This window comes from Dreissena polymorpha, chromosome 12, assembly GCF_020536995.1.
Source record: "Dreissena polymorpha isolate Duluth1 chromosome 12, UMN_Dpol_1.0, whole genome shotgun sequence".
In the NCBI taxonomy this organism is placed as follows: Eukaryota; Metazoa; Mollusca; class Bivalvia; order Myida; family Dreissenidae; genus Dreissena; species Dreissena polymorpha.
This window is the reverse complement of record NC_068366.1, coordinates 4176657-4191717: the sequence shown is the minus strand read 5'-3', so window position 1 is coordinate 4191717 and position 15061 is coordinate 4176657. Positions and strand designations below refer to the sequence as shown.

General features: G+C 35.2%; 2 protein-coding genes across 5 annotated transcripts in view; one reads left to right on the top strand and one right to left on the bottom strand.

Moving 5' to 3' along the window:
- Nucleotides 1-14709, bottom strand: part of LOC127853840 (carnitine O-palmitoyltransferase 1, liver isoform-like) — a 74979-nt gene extending 60270 nt beyond the window's left edge. For 2 of the 3 annotated variants that reach the window (XM_052388633.1, XM_052388634.1), the window contains exon 1: nt 14638-14692. The gene's annotated coding sequence lies outside the window, so the exon portion shown is untranslated. Of the gene's footprint in view, nt 1-14637 lie in introns of all 3 variants that reach the window. The other variant, XM_052388631.1, reaches the window with a different exon arrangement.
- Nucleotides 14577-15061, top strand: part of LOC127853841 (tRNA wybutosine-synthesizing protein 5-like) — a 74722-nt gene continuing 74237 nt past the window's right edge. Inside the window, exon 1 of one of the 2 annotated variants that reach the window (XM_052388636.1) lies at nt 14577-14707. The gene's annotated coding sequence lies outside the window, so the exon portion shown is untranslated. The other variant, XM_052388635.1, reaches the window with a different exon arrangement.

Here is a 15061-nt window from a genome sequence, read left to right as displayed (position 1 = left end):
AAAATCAATAGGGGTCATCTGCGAGTCATGATCAATGTACCTATGAAGTTTCATGATGCTAGCCATAAGCTTTCTTGAGTTTTCATCGCGAAACCATTTTACAATTTCAGGTCACTGTGACCTTGACCTTTGACCTAGTGACCTCAAAATCAATAGGGGTCATCTGCCAGTCATGATCAATGTACCTATTTAGTTTCATGATCCTAGGTATAAGCGTTCTTGAGTTATCATCTGGAAACCATTTTACTATTTCGGGTCACCGTGACCTTGACCTTTGATCTAGTGACCTCAAAATATATAGGGGTCATCTGCGAGTCTTGATCAATGTACCTATCAAGTTTCATGATCCTAGGCATAAGCGTTCTTGAGTTATCATCCGGAAACCATTTTACTATTTCGGGTCACCATGACCTTGACCTAGTGACCTGAAAATCAATAGGGGTCATCTGCTAGTCATGATCAATCTACCTATCAAGTTTCATGATCCTAGGCATAAGCGTCCTTGAATTATCATCCGGAAACCATTTTACTATTTCGGGTCACAGTGACCTTGACCTTTTACCTAGTGACCTCAAAATCTTTAGGGGTCATCTGCGAGTCATGATCAATGTACATATGAAGTTTCATGATCCTAGGCCTAAGCGTTCTTGAGTTATCATCCGGAAACCACCTGGTGGACGGACCAACCCGACAGACCGACCGACATTAGCAATGCAATAAACCCCCTCTTCTTCGAAGGGGGGTTTAAAAATACACTACTTATCGTTTCGGACGTTTTTCTTATAAACTTATAAGAAATAAGATAATGACGGGGATTCAAATGGTCAATCCATACGAAGTGGTTCTATAAATTTAGAGTTCCCGGAGGATCATCCAGCTTGAAAGAACTGGTGACCCTCGCCAAAATCTGGGGGCCTCCGGTTCCCGGACCACCGTAAGTGTTAAGGCCTGGTTTTACATAAAAATATGTGTAATAAGAAAAACATTATAAGTCATATCAGTGTTTTTTTCATTAACAATCGGGTTCGGTATTCAGCCCCAAATGGGACCTAAAAATTCCCAAATGAAGGTTTCCAACAATTTTTTTATTTTTATTTTAACCTTTTGTTCATCTGTCATCCAGCTATACAAGTTCAACCTTAGAAAATATAATACTGAAAACAATTGAATTCTAATTTTGAAGCATTCGGTTTGTTACCAAAACAACAACACTAATGATCCAATTTAAGTCAAAACGCTACAAATTTTTCCATTCCAAAGGGACCCGGCCCAATTCCCAAAATGTTGAAAAAACACACTGTAAAGATATTCAACACGAAATGTTGAGGGTTGTTAAGAGTCTGTAAAGTGTTGGTTTCCTTTTAATATAAATGGACAGCTTTTCTATAGGATGATTTAATTATCTTGTGGCAGAACAAACTCTCCAAGATGTTCCAACACAATGTTCAACGTCTTATTGACAAATGCACCACTGAATAGTTGCAAGCTGAAAGGCTGTGCATGCATACAAAAATTTTTTTTATTCATTTACATCATATAAGTACATATTGTTTTTTTATGTGAAATTTGGGGTTAAATGTGGGTCCAATTTCAAAAAGTTTATACAGTGTTTCAGATTTGATCGGCCCATTTGAAAATGACAGAAGACATTAAATTCAGTGCGCCCATCAGGCCAACAAATACAACATTCGTCAGACAATGTAACCAGTACATTTCTGTAACAATACGTCAAGTTTTTTTGACCATATAATCGCCGGAGTATTTTGGTTTTGGTCTACACTGCTGATGGTCCAAATTACAAATACAGAAGCTTATGAAACATAGACATTCTTCCAAATCATACAAACGCCTTGAAAATAATGTAATACTCTGCCTTTTATTGTTTACAGTCCTGAATGTCATGTGGTCATGTGGTCGCACAGTTTTCCTTCATTTTGGTTTTGGAAGCTTAATTTTGAAGGTATTTCTGTGGGATTGATCTTTTCCCTGTTGACACTTTTTAGCAAAAGATTACATTTGTAGGTGATAGTGAACTTGAATGCATTTCTTTTTTTAAATTTCAGTTAAAGAAATTCTGAAAACTGTTAGAATTAGCTGTCTTTTTTACTGGTACATGTTACATGTGATCTAAATTTAAATCAATTAGTTGATTGGTTGTTGTTGTTAAATAAAAACAGTACTCAATGCTCTCACATCACATCACGTGGTTCACGCATGGTTAATAGAAATTACCCTATACCACAATCTACTTTGTATACAACTAGCATAAAATGGCTGAAGTTTGAGTTTATGAAATTCTTAAAGGGACTGTTAACCACGAAATGACGAAAACGGAAAAGTTTGAAAATACCGTATTTTTTTTACAATTATTAGTTTATATTGATTAAAATATCACAACTGGTATATAACATTACTTGAAAAAAGTTCCTATTTTCAGTATATTCAGTAATAAAATTTCGCGATGTGAAATTGAAAGTACATCGCGAAAATAGGTGACACAACGATATATAGCTATAAATAACACAAGTAGATTGATCATTTTATTTATAAAATATATTCAATTCACTACGCATGCACAATGTGCATTCCTGGGTTTACCCTGTGAAGATGATGATCAATCTACTGGCGTTATTTATAGTTAACTGGTAGTTACCTGGTAGACATCATCCCCTTAAAATTTATTACCGAATCAGTGATAATTTTTCATTTTTAACAAATGAGTTTTTAAAGTGCACATGTGCTGAAACAATGAGCTTTTTCCAAAAAATGAGCTTTTTTGGTTTTCAAATTATTTATAAACAAGGGACAAAATTGTCACAAAACCAGGTTTTCATTGTGAAAAAAAAATCTGATTAAGGGAGAAAACTCAAACTGAACTTTTGAAATGAACAAACAAAATTAACCCCCTTTGTAAGTTTGTTTTAAAAAAAGATCTATTTTTAGTCGTGGCGACCTTGACATTGGAGATATTGACGTGATTCTTTCGTGCGACACACCGTCCCATGATGGTGAACAAATGTGCCAAATGATTTTAAAATCTCACAATGAATGACATAGTTAGGGCCAGGACAAGCTCATTTATGGCCATTTTTGACCTTTGAACTCAAAGTGTGACCTTGACCTTGGAGATATCGACGTAATTATTTCGCGCGACACACAGTCCAATGATGGTGAACAAATGTGCCAAATGATTTTAAAATCTGACAATGAACGACATAGTTATGGCCCGGACAAGCTTGTTCCGCCCGCCCGCCAGCCAGCCAGCCCGCCCACATTCGCCAATCTAATAACCAGTTTTTTCCTTCGGAAAACCTGGTTAAAAAACTTGAAACATCAAAGAATTTTTAATGATTCATAAACATTTTAATCTCTAAAAGTAACTGTTGTAACTAAAAACACATAACATTAACACTGAGTTCCGAGTTTGTTATAACTAAAAACACAATACATTAACACTGAGTTCCGAGTCCAATTCTTTGAATAGAGCCATTTGAGCAAAAACTTGTTCGAAAATGTACTTGCCTTGCTAACGGTCTCGGATGATGCTACATGTTTATTACTTTCGGCAATTCCACATGCAACCTTCAAAGTTAATTGATCTTGACAGGGTTGTAATTATTTATTTTTTTGAGGCATTTTGACAGTTCAGAAAGCGAAAATGGATGCAAACGTTTTGATGGTTCTACGTCAACCTTATAGTTTATGCACAAAGCAGAGAACCAGTATGAAACGCAGATACAAATGACGTAGTATGATGTAGTTCACATATAGCCGGTGTTACAGTAAAAATCAACTTTTGCGTTCCGATTAAATGCGGAAACAAGACATATCTTTAAAAAGATATACGGCGTTGATGTTGTAATGTTTGCGAACAGTGAAAGGAGATGGAATGAAGCAACCATGTATTTTAATGAAGGCAGTGAGTGATAATAAAATAATATATTTTAATGTATTAACAAACAAGAGGTCCTGAAAGGCCCAACGTTGCTCACCTGAGATAACAAGATATTATTGGGACAAATCTTCTGACCAAGTTTTACGAAGATAGGAAAATAAATGTGGACTCTAGAGTGTTAACAAGGTTTTGCTATAGCCATATAAGGAAAAATGCCCCGCCCCTTGCAGCCATGTTTTTCAACCAACTGGCATCATTTTTGAACTCTTCCAAGATATTATCGGGATGAATCTTCTGACCAAGTTTCATGAAGATCGGACAGTAAATGTGGCCTCTAGAGTGTCAACAAGATTTTACTATAGCCATATAAGAAAAAATGCCCCGCCCCTTGGAAGCCATTTTTTGCAAGCAAACAAAATGATTTTCAAACTCATCCAAGATATCATTGAGACCAATCTTTTGACCAAATGTCATGAAGCTTGGACAATAAATGTGGACTCTTAGAGTGTTAACAAGGTTTTACTAAAGCCATATATAGCCATATAAGGAAAAATGCCCCGCCCTGGTGGCCATGTTTTTAAAGCAACCAAAACCATTTTCGAACATATCCAAGATACAAGGTTTTACTAAAGCCATATAAGGAAATTAGCCCCGCCCCGTGGTGGCCATGTTTTTCAACCAACCGGCATCATTTTTGAACTCGTCCAAGATATAACTGGGATGAATCTTCTGACAGAGTTTCATGAAAATCGGACTGTTAATGTGGCCTCTAGAGTTGTAACAAGATTTTACTATAGCCTTTATTAAGCCATATAAGGAAAATGCCCCGCCCATTGGGGGCCATGTTTTTCAAGCAAATGTAACCATTTTCGAACTCATCCGAGATATCATTAAGACAAATCTTCTGACCAAATTTCATCAAGATTGGACAATAAAAATGTGGCCTCTAGTCGAGTGTTAACAAGGTTTTACTATAGCCATATAATGAACAAGGGACAAAATTGTCACAAAACCAGGTTTTCATTGTGAAAAAAAAATCTGATAAAGGGAGAAAACTCAAACTGAACTTTTGAAATGAACAAACAAAATTAACCCCCTTTGTAAGTTTGTTTTTAAAAAAAATCTATTTTTAGTTGTGGCGACCTTGACATTGGAGATATTGACGTGATTCTTTCGTGCGACACACCGTCCCATGATGGTGAACAAATGTGCCAAATGATTTTAAAATCTCACAATGAATGACATAGTTATGGCCAGGACAAGCTCATTTATGGCCATTTTTGACCTTTGAACTCAAAGTGTGACCTTGACCTTGGAGATATCGGCGTAATTATTTCGCGCGACACACCGTCCAATGATGGTGAACAAATGTGCCAAATGATTTTAAAATCTGACAATGAACGACATAGTTATGGCCCGGACAAGCTTGTTCCGCCCGCCCGCCAGCCAGCCAGCCAGCCCGCCCGCCCGCATTCGCCAAACTTATAACCAGTTTTTTCCTTCGGAAAACCTGGTTAAAAACCTGGTTAAAAATGCCCCGCCCCCTGGCAGCCATGTTTTTCAACCAACCAGCATCATTTTCGAAATTGTCCAAGATATTATTGGGATGAATCTTCTGACCAAGTTTTATGACGATCAGACAATAACTGTGGCCTCTACAGTGTTAACAAGATTTTACTATAGCAATATATAGCCATATAAGGAAAAAATGCCCCGCCCCTTGGCAGCCATGTTTTTCAAGCAAACGTAACCATTTTCCAACTCATCCAAGATATCATTGAAACCAATCTTCTGACCAAATTTCATGAAGATTGGACAATATATGTGGACTCTAGAGAGTTAACAAGGCAAATGTTGACGCTGCACACCGGACAATGGACAAAAAGCTATCACAAAAGCTCACCATGAGCACGTTAAGCTCAGGTGAGCTAATAAAAATGAAGAACAAGAAGAGGTGAAATTGTATGTTTTATTGTCAATAAGTATTGCAGGGCTCAACATTAACCTAAAAACCAACTTGCCCTGCCAGGCAAGTACTTAGAAAATCTACTTGCCCTGAACATAAAGCCATTTGCCCAAACATGAAATATCACATCAACTGTTTACCTCATATTGTTTAATGAAGATCAAAATGATACACCACAAAACCTTTTTTATTTTTGCACATAAAACAAAATGATTACAGCAATTTAAGTCTAATTGAAGTCTAAATTAAATGCTTTGTTCTTTTTTGCACTTGCCCGGGCGGACAACTAGATTATAAAGTAACTTGCCCGGACCCAACTTTTACTTGCCAGGGGCAATAGGACAACTATTAATGTTGAGCCCTGTATTGTAATGACTAGGTTTTCATAATTGAACGAGTAATACATTAGTTTCAATAGGAAAAGAAACACATTCGCCAAAAAAAACTATGAACATAATGTTGGAATGAAATAAAAGATAATATGTTATAATGTGTACAGATGTTTGTAGAATGTAAAAATAAAAGACTCAATATTGCAAGCATCATAGTGATATGATTTTTTTGCAAAAAAACAGAACTTTACATAAAAATAAGGCTGAAAACCCCTGATTCAGATCTAGACCTTCAATGCAGGGAAGCATCAGATGAGTAAGTTTGGTTTGTGTGAATGTGCTGCGTAATGAGGAGCACAGCAGGTTTATATTTTTCAGATGCCCATATTTTTTTCGATCTATTTTAGGATTTTCAACAGATAATTCACACATTAGAACGCCTTGTGTAAAGTGTAGATACAAGATAACATACACAGGGTTTTTTTCCCACTTTTTGGGAAGATAGCCCATGGCTTTGGAATTGGGAATTTTATCGGCATTTACATGAAATTGGGAAAATAAATTCATTAGCCTTTTTATTCTAAACTAAAAGTTCACTGATTAGGGAAATACTAAATTTGTTATAACTCTTTATAATCATTCAAATTAAAAGAACAAAATCAATATTATGTTAGATGTCATTGAATTAAAATTGAGAAAAAATACGCATTAGACACTTCTTTCTAAAAAAAAATATAAAAAAAATTTTGTTTTCCCTTTTTTTGGAAATTGGGAATTTTTTGCCATATTTTGGGAAAAAAGTATACTTTTTGGGATTGGGAACATAGCCGAATTTCGGCTATAAAATCGGGCCAAAAAAAAAACCCTGATACATGTATAGAAAACAATTAATAACACAAAAATTGAATATAATTTATAACTGGCAATGTTACTTGGCAGGGGACAAAAATATTCATAAACTGCACTCGTCCTGCAGGACGAGTGCATTAAAATTTTCACTCGTCCTGCAAACACACGCACTCGTCCTTCAAATATGTGTGAAATAAAGATTGCAAAGGGCTGATATGACTTATAAAATTTCATAAAGTATATCACTGCTAAGCAGTGAAATAAGTTACTTTATTTATGAGGAACACAAAATAAATATTTTTTTCTAATGCTAGCGTGCTTTCCGTTTCGGACGTTTTAACATCGCCCCCGCCCCCTTTTAAGAACGCTCGTATGGCAGACATTTTTCAAACGAAATTCAGACTGGTTTAAATCTGGTTTAAAACCGTACTTCGCGCTTAAATAATTCTTTAAAAGTCAATACTAACAGTGACTGCAGTCGCATGGTTCCCTGTCAACATGTACGCGCAAAGCTTACACCAAAAAGCCAATATTTACTCGGGACACGCACCTGCTGTATAAAATTTACAATTACAATTTCCGGTTCATTCGCATTCTACTTTCGGAATAGATATGCTTTTAGAAAATGATTTAATTAAATGAAAAATAGTCTTACTGGTCAGAAAATTCATTTTTAACATCAGCTTTTTTTCACTCGTCCTGTAGGACGAGAGCTTTAGGGAAATTCACTCGTCCTTTCAAGATTTCACTCGTCAATACGAGCGGACGAGTGGAATTTTTGTCCCCTGCTTGGTCATTGCAAACTTGAACACAGTTCATGTTTTAACAGTTCAAATAAAGTGTTAGATGCCCTCCTGAATAGTTTTGATCACGTGATCCGTTATGGCTACAACTGCACGAGTTCTTAGGCAAAAAAAAAAGTATTGCAAATACATTTAGTCTGCCCTAAAACATAAGACTATGCGCTGAAAAAGTAAGTAGCAAAGGTAATATTTTAATTAAACTGGTGTAAAAGAAGTCTCAAAACATTTATTGCTTTTCACCAGAACAACTTTATTAGGCTACTGATCCGATAGTCAAACTTGTTGAAGTTCTCAAATATAAAGCTACTTTTTATATTGGTAATATTTGGAGCGTACAACAGCTGAACCATTCCATTAATGGTGGACATTTTTCCTTCTTTGTCTATATTGTTGCACAAGGATTTTGTGCGCAACATTCAAGCCCCAACATCAGACACCTAATATCAACTGATTGTAATAATATTTACATATCTGTGCAGTGATAATTGTTCATGTGCGTTTTGCATTAGTTGCGCATTAAAATTACCAAAAGCGCATATGACAAAAATATCTGCGTCTAAAAAAGCACAATGATATTTAAATAAGGCAAAGTAAGAAAGATATTTGTCAATACCAAATTTTTCCGCATTTTATCGGAACGCAAAAGGTGATTTTTTCTGTAACACCGGCTATATGTGCATCGGAACGCAAAAGGTGATTTTAACTGTAACACCGGCTATATGTGTACTACGTCATACTATGTCATTCGTATCTGCGTTTCATTCTGGTTATCTTGTATGTGCGTGAACTATAAGGTTGAAATAGACGACGTAGAACCATACAAACGTTCGCATTAACTTTTGCTTTCTGCACTGTCAAAATGCCACCAAAAATAAAATTAAAACCCTGTCAAGATCAATTAACTTAGAAGGTTGCATTTGGAGTTGCTGAACGTAATAAACATGTAGCATCATCCGACAGCATAAGCGAGGCAAGTACATCAAGTCACCTTCACTTTCGAATTTTAACCAACTATAAGTCACAGATTTTTTTTGGCCCGATTTTATAGCCGAAATTCGGCTATGTTCCCAATCCCAAAAAGTATACTTTTTTCCCAAAATGTGGCAAAAAATTCCCAATTTCAAAACAAAAAACAAAAAAAAATTTTTTTTTTTTTTTTTTTTTTTTTTTAGAAAGAAGTCTAATGTGTATTTTATCTCAATTTTAATTCAATTATATCTAAGAAAGTATTATATGATTTTGTTCTTTTAATTTGAATGATTATGAAAAGTTATATCAAATTTAGTATTTCCCTAATCAGAGGACTTTTCGTGTGGAAAAAAAGGCTAATGAATTTATTTTCCCAATTTCATGAAAATGCCGATAAAATTCCCAATTCCAATGCCATGGGCTATCTTCCCAAAAAGTGGAGAAAAAAAACCTGAGTCATTTGCCATTTAGGCAAAAACTTATTCAAAATAGTAGATGTACTTGCCTCGCTGACGCTCTCGGATGATGTTTATAACAAACTCAAACTCAGTGTTAATGATATGTGTTTTTAGTTATAACAGTTACTTTTAGAAATTTAAATGTATATGAATCATTAAAATATCATTGATTTCAAGTTTTTTTTAATTAATAATTTGTAAACCAAAAAAGCTCATTGTTTTTGGTAAAAGCTCATTGTTTCAGCACATGTGCACTTTAAAAACTCATTGGTTAAAAATGAACAAGAGATGTGTTTGACAGAAACACAATGCCCCCTAATGCACTGCTTTTTCTTTTACCTGTGCACGCCTGAGCAATTTAAATCCAACCACTATTCAAATTTTCAATATCTCTCGATTCGCTCGCTGTGTAGATATAAATTGATAACACGACCTTGATGTAAAGCATCTGGTTTAAATGTGGAAGAATAAATGGCGAGAAATACAGTTTGCGTTCGTCTGTAAACCGATGTTATTATTCTTTTCTGGATTAATTAAGCATTGTTTCTTTTCTAAAGTGACAATTAAAATGTTCTGAAATAAATAACATCTTTTATTTTTATACCGTACATAAATAATATTGATACATATCGTACAGTATACCCTCCTATGTTACGTACATGTGTAGAATGTAAGTACATAAAACAACACAGACAGAGGTGCAAAAAAGACATGCATAAAAAGTTGCTGAAACTTAGAAGAGTGAATAGAAACTGCACCATATCTGTTTTGAACATATGCTTTTGAACAAATCGACAAAGATTAGCATACTAGATCTAGTTAGGTAAAAGTCGGTGTTAAAGGCTCATGTTAAATAAAACTAGAGCGTTGTCACAGACGTGACGAATAACCCCACTTGCCGCATTGACACATAATATTTTGCATGTCGTCTTCACAAACACCAGGGGACACCATGCTCAATTTTTAAAATGCACTTAGTGACCCCTGACCTATTTTTTGACCCAGAAAGGCCCATGTTCTAACTTGGCCTTAAGATCATCTCCATAAAACTTCTGACCAAGTTTGGTGAAAAAAAAGATCGGATGTAAACTACTTGAATTAGAGAGCGGACACCATGCTGAATGTTAAAAAACGCACTAAGTGACCCCGTGACCTAGTTTTAGGCCCGGAATGGCCCATGTTCGAACTTGTCCTAGAGATCATTTAGATAAAACTTGTGACCAAGTTTGGTGATGATTGGATGAAAACTACTTGAATTAAATAGCGGACAACATGGTGAGGTTTTAAACGCACTTAGATACCCTGTGACCTAGTTTTTGACCCGGCATGACCCATAATCAAACTTGACCTAGACATCATCTAGATACAACTTCTGACCAAGTTTGGTGAAGATTGGATGAAAACTACTTGAATTAGAGAGAGGACAACATTGTGATGTTTAAAACGCACTAAGTGACCCTGTGACCTTGTTTTTTACCCGGCATGACCCATATTCAAACTTGCCCTAGACATTATCAAGATACAACTTCTGACCAATTTTGGTGAAGATTGGATAAAAACTACTTGAATAAGAGAGCGGACAACATGGTGAGGTTTAAAACACCCTAAGTGACCCCGTGACCTAGTTTTTGACCCGGCATGGCCCATGTTCGAACTTGACCTACACATCATCTAGTTACAACTTCTGAATTGTACGAATTGTACTGAAACTTAATATAGAATGCTTATATAAGGAATTATTCTTTAACATTACCCCACCCACTTCTGACCATTTCAGAAAGTGATATGTCCTTAAGCATAAGTTTAATTGAAGAATGTATGCCTTTCTAACTTCAATTCAACGATATTTGAGGTAAAAATGGACATCTGAACTAAAACTGAATGAGTTGGTAATGTTATTTAGAAATTTTACGCAAATTGATGAAAATATAACTTTCTGGAGTCCACCACATAATGGGTCCTTCACCGATGAGACGTTCCAAAGAATTTAGCCCATATAAAAAGTATCTCTAAAATCTTTGCGCGTCTTTTAAATGAGACTATAGTCCATATAAACGGACTCCCAGAGCCTTTGATAATTTTTGCTATGGCGGTTCTGGGAGTCCATCAGGGCCCTCACACTACTTTGGGGGAAGGGGTCCGCATCCCTTAGGAGGATGAATTTTCGCTGTGTTTCCCTTTTTGGGGGATTTCTTACTTACTCTCTGATTTTTACATTTGTACATGTTTGCACTATATTCATTGCATTTTTCATAATTTAGTTTGTTTGCAAAGATTAAATTGAAATAGAATTGAGATATAATAATCATGTGACACATCTTTCTATTAAAAAAAAAAAAAAAAAAAAATTATTTATTTATATTTTTTTTTTTAGGGAATTTTTCCCCCCAAACGGGGAAAAAAGTATGCTTTTCAGGTGGGGGACCACCGCCAAATTTCGGCGGCAGATTTAATAGATTGAGGGCCCTGCCCATATGCACCCCTTCATAAACATGGGTGCAGTTCAGCGCAGCGAATCTGTGCGCTTCATTAAACAGACATCGTTCGAGACAAATTGAGGAAAATAATGAATAAACTTCATAAACATGTTAATTTTACCCCAATGGCAACCTACGGATGTTATCCCAGGGGACAAAAATATTTATTAATTGCACTCGTCCTGCAGGACAAGTGCATTAAAATTTTCACTCGTCCTGCAAACACATGCACTTGTCCTTCAAATATGTGTGAAAGAAAGATTGCAAAGGACTGATATGACTAACAATGTTCCTATATCACTGCTAAAATGCTGCTTACTTAGTTATTCATGCCAGCTGATCACAGAAGAAATGTTAACTTACTTTATTTATGAGGAACAAAAAATAAATAAATGAAGACAAATTTGTTTTTTCCTTTTTCTAATGCTTGCGTCCTTTCCATTTCGGATGGTTGAACATCGCTTGTGCCCCCTTTAAAGAACGCTTGTATGTCAGACATTTTTCAGATGAAATTCAGACTGGTTAAAAACCGTACTTTGCAGTAAAATAATTCTTTAAAAAAATCAATACTTATAGTGAATGAAGTCAGATGGTTCCCTGTCAACATGGACGCGCAAAGTTTACACCAAAAAGCCAATATTTACTCGGGACACAGTCTCGCATAACAACGCGCACCTGCTGTATGAAATTTTCAATTACGATTTCTGGTTCATTATCGTTCTACTTTCGGAATAGATATGCATTAAGAAATGATTTTATTTAATGAAAAAGAGTCTTACTTGTCAGAAAATATATATTTGAACATCATTTTTTTTCCACTCGTCCTGTAGGACAAGAGCTTTAGGGAAATTCACTCGTCTTTTCAAGATTTCACTCGTCAATACGAGCGGACGAGTGGAATTTTTGTCCCCTGTATCCTTTGCATGCAACCTATAAAAACCCGACGATGTTTCAACACACTTTTCTCGCTGACATGTTTATGTTTAAATTTGAAACAGTGTATTCTGTATTGAATACCACATCGTTATCGACTTTATAGGCTGGAGCACATAACCCGACGTGCAAAATATTGGTGTACTGCGACCTCACCAATATTGGGTCAATTTTCCAATATGGCGGATACAGCGTGCAAAACAAAGCCTTAATCAATAAAATCAATGATTTCTTGCTTTAATGGTACCATTTGGATGAGTATGTGGTTTAGATAGGTAAACTTTAATAAGTTCTTGCAGTTTCAGTGTTCCTTAACCCTTGCATTGTTGATAACATTTTGCACCTACGGACAAGAGAGAGTGCATTGCAACTATAAGCAGCCCATTGGGCTATAAAGCTTAGAGTTGAATTATTGCAACTATTATATAAATGAGACTACTGATCCGGTAATGGTAACTTGACTGTACCAAAGCCAAACGCTAACCACCTGTGCCTGTAAAAATAGTCTTATTTATAAGACGCGCAAAGAATTTAGAGATACTTTTTATATGGGCTAAATTCTTTGGAACGTCTTATCGGGGAAAAGTCAAAAATGTGTTGGAAACCAGAAAGTTTAAATTTTCATTGATTCGCGTAAAATTGCAAAATAACATCACCAACTCATTCAATTTTAGTTCAAAAGTCCATTTTTACCTCAAATATCGTCAAATTGAAGTTGGAAAGGCATAAATTCTTCAGTTAAACTTCTGCTTAAATCGCAAACCAATCACTGACCTGTAGCCATGTCATGAAACTGATTTGAATATGAACCAATCAGAAGAAGGCATTACGGTGTAACGTGTACGCGTAATTTTATTTAACATAAACTTTTAACACCGACTTTTACCTAACTAGATCTAGTATGCTTATCCTTGTCGATTTAATAAGCATATGTTCAAAACAGATATGGTGCAGTTTCTATTCACTGTTCTAAGTTTCAGCAAGTTTTAATGCATGTCTTTTTCGCACCTCTCTCTGTGTTGTTTTATTTACTTACATCCTACGTTACATAGCAGGACGGTATACTGTACGATCGGTATCAAAATAGTTTGTGTACAGTATAAAAATAAAAGATGTAATTTATTTCAGAACTTTTTAATTGTCAACTTAGAAAAAAACAATGCTAAATTAATCCAGAAAAGTATAACATAGGTTTACTATGTAACGCTCTGCACCTCAACAGACAAATGCAAACTGTATTTTACGCTGTTTATATATTCTCCCACTTTAAACCAGATGCTTTACATTGAGGTCGTGTTATCGATTTATATCTACACAGCAAGCGAATCGAGAGATATTGAAAAATTGAATAGTGGTTGGATTTAAATTGATCAGGCGTGCAAAATTCAAAGTGTCATTACATAATTTCTACGGAACATTATCGAGAAATGAATTATCTACACAGGTATGTAAATATTATTGCAATCCGTTGATATCAAGTGTCTTATATAGGGGCTTGAATGTTGCGCACAAAATCCTTGCGCAAAAATATAGACAAAGAACGAAAAATTCCCAACATTAATTTGGTCTTTCCCCCTTTGTACGCTCCAAATATTACCCATATAAAAAGAAGCTTAATATTTGAGAGCGTCAAAAATTTGGACTACCTGTAAAAAGTGTAAGAAACTGTAATTTTGGGCAAAAAAATCACTGAACACTTAAGATTGTCAATGAACATACCATGATACGCATAAAGCTGCCCAATTATAACTTATACTATTACTATGTTAAGGTCAATTGAATCGGTGTAAACACGACTTGATTATGGTTACAATGACCGTTCACCTGCTCGGACCAGAATGGCTTAATGGCGAACACTAATAGATGTAAATGATTAGTTTCACCAAAGCAAATAAACGGAGAAACACATCGCCGTTCTACCAATCTCTTTCATTCAAACAAGAGGACGTACTTACAAAAATATTTAGCTCAGAATTTGACGTCTGTAACCTTACGGCATATGTCAGTTGGGTCACGTGATTTCCGGTTTGATATTTTACTTACTTGAAAAAACAATGTTTGTTTCGATGCAGTAATTGGTCACGAGGAAATTAATTATAGATGTAGTTTAATATGTTAACAGTATATTAGTTTTGTTTGGCTTTACCAACCGCACTTTTGCACAATGCAGGTACGCTATTATTTATTGAATGACATAACGTTTCTGTTAAGTTTGAACTATAATCTATAATTAATTTCCTGTGTTTTTCTCAACAAGAAAGAAAAAATAAAACATATAATAAATATAAAATTCAACATGAACTCATTTTTATTAAATCATATTTTACAAGAAACTTTTTAAAATAGCATTAAACTTAATTGAAGAGCTTACATTGATTC